The following is an 8,072-nucleotide window of genomic DNA, read 5'->3' on the forward strand; positions in this document are numbered from 1 at the left end:
CGCGGGTTTGTGCCCCGGTCCAGGAAGATCCCACATGTCGCGGAGTGGCTGGGCCCGTGAGCCATGGTCGCTGGGCCTGTGCGTCCGGAGCCTGTGCTCCTCAGCGGGAGAGGCCACAACAGTGAGAGGCCCGCGTACCGCAAAAAAAAAAAAAAAAAAAAAAATCTGGTTAATCCAGAGATGTAAATTCTTAAAATGTGAGCCCAGACCAGTAGCATTATCATCACCTGGGAACTTGTTAGAAATGCAAATTCTAAGTCCCCACCCCAGACCTACTGAACTGGAAACTCTAGGGGTGGGGTCCAGCAATATGTGGCTTAATAAGCCCTCCAGGTGATTATAATGCATACCCAAGGTTGAGAACCACTGCTTTAAAAGGTAGCTCTTCTACTAAATGTAGACACAGTACTATTATTGCTCCTACCAAAAATGAACAGTGATTTTGTAATCATCAAATACTCCAGTCAATTTTCACGTTTCCCTAATTATCTTGTGTTTTTTGTTTTTATTTATTTATTTATTTTTTTGGCCTTGCTGCATGGTTTGCGGGATCTCAGTTCCCCGACCAGGAATTGAACCTGGGCCGCTGCAGCGAAAGTGCCGAGTCCTAACCACTGGACCACCAGGGAATTCCCTGTTTTTATTTTTTAGAGACCAAATAAGGTCTCTACATTCAATTAGTTGATATATTCCTCACAAAATCCTCCCTCTTCTCTCTCTCTCTCACTTTTTCTTGTATTTCATTTGTTGAAAAAAAACCTTGTCCTTTAACTGTCTCCCACAGGTCTGTATTTGGCTAATTCCATCCTATGGGGGTCCTTTAACATGCTCCTCTATCCTCTGCTTTCCTAATATTGGTAGTTGGATCTGTAAACATGATCAGGTTCAGATTTGGGAGAGGGGGGGCAAGAATACTCCATAGTGATCTTATGTAACTTCTATCAAGAGGTACCTGGCGTTTTGTTTTTGTTTTCGTTTTTCTGTCTCTTTTCTTGTAATGTTAGCAGCCATCGATAAGCCCTGATTTCACTTCGGTTTGCCAAATGATGATATTTTAAATCCGTCGCTCCTTCTTCATTCATTAGTTGAAATACTTCTATAAAGAGAACTACCCCTAATCAACTATTTGGTTTTTCCCTGAGGTACAGTTTGTATAGGAACAGCACAACAGCTGCTTGATTAGGACTCCTTTGATTTTTTTTTTAATATCACTATATAAATTTTGGCCTCCATGCCTTAGATTTCAGAGTCCCTTCCAGTGAGAGACTCTTCTCTGACAGGACATTTATACATGCATACAACTCAGAATAACTTTTCTCATGGCCTTTGATGTTTTTCTCCTGCCTACCCCTCTCCAGTTTGTCTAGGTTCGCCAGAAAGCATTGTGCTGAAGAGCTCACTAAATACTTGAGTGATTCCTCAGGGATGGACTTGCTAAGTTGCCAATTAATATTTCCCGATACTATCCAGGCCTGAAAACAGGAGAGGAAATTACATTCCCATTAGCTGGGAATGGTTTTACATCCCTTTCATGGTAATATGAGAGTATACCATCTTCATTTATCTTATCTACCCAAGCATTGTTCTAAATCAAATATGATCAGTATGTTAAATAATAACAGCAATAAGGTATAACAATCAGATCAGAAGGTAAGGAAAAAAACTGGCAGGCAGAGGTACGGGGTAATTCATGTGAAATCCAGGGGTACCATCTCTCCAGGGGAGGAAGTATTTCGGCCTGGGGCGGGGGTACAACAGGGAATGAGAAAGTTCGGACATTCTGAGAATCTGGCACTGGATTAATGTGAAATGTCCTAGAAGAGTGTCCTGCAAGAAGGAGTCAGTTAGAGGACATGGAGGGACACAAAAGCTGCATTATTAGCACAAGCAGGCATAACCCTCACCCCAGCTAGGAATGTGATGTGTGCTCATGGTCTGTGAGCAACCCTAGATTTAGGAGGCAGGGTGTGGAAGCAGCACAGAACCAAGGGTCTGAAGAGCCAGCCTCTGGTTTTGGTGAGGTTATTTACTAGCCATCTGGTTTTGGACAGGTCAGTTGATCACTCTAGGCTTCAGTCTATCTGAGAAATCAGAAAAAACATCTTTGTCTCTAACACTTTACAAATTTGGGGCTCTCACAGACCCTAGGATCGTCCACGTCGAGAGCAAGCGCTTCCACACGGACACCTTCAAGCTCTGAGGGGATAAAAGCAGGTCATCGATAGCCTGGCTCCCTCTCTCTTTCCCACTCCTCGGCCCTCCCCAGGCTCCGGCCCCTCCTATGCAGACTTCCTAGTAGTATTTAACAGACAGCTCACTGGCTTATAACATAAATAGTCTTTTTCTTTCACCCTGTTTCTCATATTGTACAGATGTGTCTACCTTATAAGATGTGAGCTCTTGAGGGGCGATGCATGACTTGCTTTGCGGCTCTGCTACCTGCCCCCTACCCCGCGCCCCCCAGCCATGAGCAGGGAATACTTAAATGGTATTGGCGAGAGTCAAGATGACTGACTTTTCATAGTTCCCTTTGTTTCTACCCTATGACTGGGCTTCTTGCACATTCTCCACACCTCCTCTCTCCCTCACTTCAGAATCCACGTCATCACCAAGCCCTATCAGCTTTACCTCCCAGATTCCTCTCAACCCCATCTGTCAGCCGTCCCATCTCCACCACTAAGCTCTTGTCCCAGGGGACCACCATCTCTCGTCTGAATTCCTGCAGTGGCCTCCCAACTGACATCGCAGGTTTGATTTGATTTTATATTTTTGTTTTTATGTATGTATGTATTATTTATTTATTTTTTTATTTTGTGATACGCAGACCTCTCACTGTTGTGGCCTCTCCCGTTGCGGAGCACAGGCTCCGGACGTGCAGGCTCAGCAGCCACGGCTCACGGGCCCAGCCGCTCCGCGGCATGTGGGATCTTCCCGGACCGGGGCACGAACCCGTGTCCCCTGCATCGGCAGGCAGACTCTCAACCACTGCGCCACCAGGGAAGCCCTTATCCTCTTTTATTTTCATCAAAGGCTTTACACCTTCCTGATCTTTTCTTGTTTACTTATTTGTTTTGGTAAACTTCACTGGGGGGAGGGAGCCATTTCTCCTATTTGCCATTCTTTCCCTGGCACCTAAAACAGTGCCTGCTATGTAGTAGGTGCTCAGTAAATGTTCATTGGATGAATTAATGAAGGCGTGCTCACAGGCAAGGAACTTGTGCTAGAAAAGCAGCAGTGTGAGACAAAGCGGGACAGGTGAGTGAGGGTCACACCAAGAAGGCTCTTAGTTGCCAAACTGAGTTTGGATATTATTCTCTGGGGAATGGAGTGTCTGTCATTGATGGGTTTCCAATAGAGGAGAAGCATGGTCAGCATTTGAGGAAGTTTGATTTGGCAGCCATGTGTAAGTCATATTCAAGAGAGAAAAATTAAAGACGTTGCTTCAATCCATGACATAAAGAGCTTAGTGTCTGACCCATAGTGAGTCTCCAATAAATGAATGTTATCACCAAGCACTGTGGCAGGCACTGGGAGATACAGAACAAAAAGGCAAGATCAATAAACCTTTCTACCTCAAAAGAATTCTTCCTAAACCCTAGTGTCACATTCCTTCCCTCCCCTTTTTGTCAAACTTCCATTAATATTAATATATATTATATTCTCAGGGCTGTCATGTCTAGGCTCTTTTAATCAGGCTTCCCACCTCCAGGGTGCCTCTGGCTTAGATTTCACTTTCCCCGTTTCCTGTATTTTGCTGGTGCCAAGTCACGTAGCTTCTGCCTCCACACTGCCCCCACCCCCTTAATTGTAAAAGCACCACGTGCTTTCTGTAAAAATTTCCAAAAAATACAGAAGCGCCCAAAGTAAAAAAATGGAAATGCCTTGTCTTTTCCTCATTCCTTCCCACAACCTCACTCCCCGGATTTCAACTCTGTGATAATCTGGCATCCCAAATCTTGTTCCTAGCTCCTCTTTTCCATCCGCACTCCAGTATCTGAACTAAAGGCATGGTTTTTCCACCTCTTCTCTTTGATTTTTCCCTTCAGTTCAGCTTGAAAAACATTTATTGAGTGCTATGTACCAAGTCCTACACCAGACACTGGAAGTACAAAGACAAAACAGTGAAAGAGGTCCACATTTAAAAAGCTGTTGTACTTGGGCAAGTTACTTACTCTCTTTGACACTTACTTCCTTATCTGTAAAATGAGGATAAGCTCAGTACCTTCTTTATGGGGTTGGATGAGGATTAATGAGATGATACATAGAATACTCTTTGCATAGTGCCTGATACATTGTATCTGCTCTATAAATGTCAATGACAACAATGATAATGATGATAATCTTTGCCTTGGAGGAGTTTATAGGTTAATGAGGAAACTTGAAGAATAAGAATTACCTAGGTGAAGAAAGATGGGAAAATATTTTTGGAAAAGCAGAGACAAGCAGTTTAAATGAAATTAAAAGGTAAATTTAGAGAGCTGGAAGAATAAAAAGTAACAGCTTGGACTTATCCTCTAAGAATATTTCTCAAAACTACCTGCATTAGTCCTACTCGGGGGTGCTTGTTTAAAATGCAGATTTAGTGGCCCCACCTCCAGCAAATTTGGTAAATTCACACAGTGGAAATGTTGAATACATCAGGACAAATGAACAAGCTACAGTTATAAGCATTAACACAGATACACCTCAATAACTCAATATTAAGCACAAAAAATAAGACACAGAAAATACATACAGTAAATGTCAAAATACAACAAAGACTAAAACAGGCAAAACCAAATATTATATTGCTTAAGTAATAAGGACACACAAACTGTAATGAAAAGAAAAGGATTTATTAATATAAAATTCAGGGTAGAGGTTAACTAGAATGGGGAAGAAGGATGCTAAGTTTCTATTTCTTAAGCTGGGTGCTGAGCACACAGAGTTTCTTTTTATTATAATTCTTTAATATACATTATTTATATACTTTTTATTTACAAGATATTTCACAAGAAAAAAGCAAATAGGAAAACAGAATAGTCTTCCAGAGACTGACCTTTTCCACTTTTTTTTTTTAAAAAAAATTTATTTATTTATTTGGCTGCGCCAGGTCTTAATTGCCGTGTGCGGCCCTGTGAGATCTTTAGTTGCGGCACGTGGGATCTAGTTCCCTGACCAGGGATTGAACCTGGACCCCCTGCATTGGAAGCACAGAGTCTCAACCACTGGACCACCAGGGAAGTCCCTGACCTTTTCCACTTAAACCTCGTAGAGTTGAGTTACACTAAGAAAGAAGAGAGAAAAAAATAAAAAAAGACCATCCAAAATGCCTGGGTCTGAACAGACACCTGGCCAATCTCCTCCATTTTTTCTCAATCACACACTCACACTTTCTCACTTTTCCTTCAGCTAAAAAACAAACCCTCCCTTTATGTATATCAATTAGTGCAAATGACCGTTCAGAAGATTACAAGCCCACCCTCCTATAAATAGCCAACTTCATACTGCTGTCTGAATGGAGGATGCCCTGCTATATTAATAATGCTCTTGCGAACATCCTTTTTTTTTTCCTCTCAGAAAAAAATGTTTCCACATTTTAGATTATTTCCACAGGGTGTGAACATTTTACAGCTCTCGTTGCTTGCTGCCAAATCATCTTCCGAGTGAACTGTACCAATTTACAATGCTACCTGCAATAAATGACTACCAATTTCACCACACCCTCACCCTCAAAAAACATTTTTGCTAATTTAATAGACATGATTCTTACATCTTGTTTTAATGTACATTTCTTTATCAGTGAAGTTGAACATTTTTTCCTATGTTAGCTTCTTTATTTCTTCTGTTGTTTGTCATTCTTGTATTTAGGGTATAGGATCAGAATCAAAGAACTCCACTATTTGAGGAAGTTACTTTTTTCCTGCTCCCTTCCCTTCCCCTCCCTGCTTTATTACTTTTTTACTTCATAAATTACACATGTTCATTTTAGAAATATCAGAAAATATAATTAAGCAAACAAGAAAGGTAAAATCACCTATTACCCCACCTTCCAGAGATAATCACTACTGTTTATTGTACATCCTTTTAAACTTTTTCTCTAACAAAGATATTCACAAACATATCACATAACCTTTCTGAGCCTGTTTCCCCATCTATAAAATGAGAATACTTTTCTTCATGTTGATAATTAAATGAGCTGGTGTATGTGAAAATGATCTATATGCTGCAGGATGTTATATAAATATAAATGCAAGTTGCTGTGCTTATTCCATAAAATACCCTTTATTCTGCCAAACAGAACGGTGACACTTTGTTCCCTGAATGTAGCCTGCCCTCTCCAGAACATGCTTCTCTCTAGAATGACTTGCTGCCTCAATTCTTCAGACTAAACAAGTATTCACTTATTTTTTTTTAATTCAATATGTAAGATATACAAAAGGGGGAATTCCCTGGTGGTCCAGTGGTCAGGACTCAGCACTTTCACTGTCATGGGCCAGGGTTCAATCCCTGGTCGGGGAATTAGGTTCCCCATGCCATGTGGTGTGGCCAGAAAAAAAAAAAGATATACAAAAGGTATAAAGAGTAGAGCAAAAGCAACCATGTACCTACCATGCAGCTTAAGAAATTTCAAAAAAGAAGGAAAGAAAGAAAAATGATTTTACACTTAAAGTTTACACCAATACACTAAAGTTTCCTGTGAACCCCTCCCCAAATATAGCCCTTCTCCAACCCATATTTCACTCTCCTGAATTTGGTATTTCTCACTCTTATGCCTTTATATTTATTTATGCTCTCTGTCTCTCTGTGTATATTTGTATGGAGATATTGATATAGATACCTAAGCAATGTATAATATTATTTTGCATAAACTTGTTTATATTGTATATGAATGAGTATCAAGGTAAGTATCCTGTACCACCCCAAATATTATGTTTGTGAGATTCATTCATGTTGGCACATATACTTAATTTCCTTGCTTTAATATTCAGTGTATAATCACAGCACAATTCATCTGTTTTCCTGATGATAGCTATTAGGTCATTTCTGGTTTTTGCTGTCACAGGTATTTCTGTGTATTTTGGTACGTCTCCTTGTGTACATAGATAGGAGTTTCTCTGGGTATACATACCTAGAAGTGAAATTCTGAAGTCACAGGCTGAGTGCATCTTTAGCTAGATATTGCCAAATTATTCTCCAAAGTGGTAGTACTAATTTCCATTCTCACCAGAAGTATATAAATATTTCCATTACTATTCTTTCTTGTCAATCCTTAGTTTTGTCAGACTTTTGAATTTTTGCAATCTGATGGGTATGAAATAACATTTCATTGTGGTTTTAACATGCATTTCCCTGATTAGTAGGGAAGTTGAACAACTTTTACAGGTTTATTGGCTGTTGAGTGAATTCTATGTTCATAAAGTACCCATTCTTTAGCTCCCCTTTAAAACATTCCCTCTCCAGGAAATATTTCTACATCTCCTCCATCAAGCAGATGGGTTCTCCTTTGGATCTCTATAACGCTTTCCATATCTTGGGTTTCACTCACTTTTTATTCCATCTTGTACTCTCATTTGTATACTTGTCTAAAGAGCAGAGACTATGTTTAACTCAACTTTATGACCACGTTAGTACCTAAGTACAACATTTCATAAATCTTTGTTGAATCAAATCATACTCCTTCCCAGCTTATAAAATCTTAGTCTCCTGTTGTCTATAGGGGAGAGTCGAATCTCCTTAGTATAGAATTTAAGACCCTTATGTGGGCTCTGGCAACAACTTTCCTTTCCTGACTCTTCTCCTGGTATGACCCTGCCTTCTGTCCCAGATACTGGGTTCTTTGTCCACAATGAGGTCCCAGTACTCAAATGTTTGGCTTCTCTCCTTGCAGTCAGGATGGCAGGTTGATCCCACCTGTTTTAGCTGCCCATCAGATTATAAGAGAAAATCTAGGGATCCTGAAGTTAGAAGCTTGCTTTTATTAATGAGCAGGGATTTTGCCCTGAATCTGTCATTTGTGTACTAAGAGTTCATACATTTCTTTATCTAGGTGGCTTGGGTTCAAATGAAGAAAACCCAAAGCACTTAACTTC

The sequence above is a fragment of the Stenella coeruleoalba genome (genome assembly GCF_951394435.1).
Source record: "Stenella coeruleoalba genome assembly, chromosome: 2".
Classification (NCBI taxonomy): domain Eukaryota; kingdom Metazoa; phylum Chordata; class Mammalia; order Artiodactyla; family Delphinidae; genus Stenella; species Stenella coeruleoalba.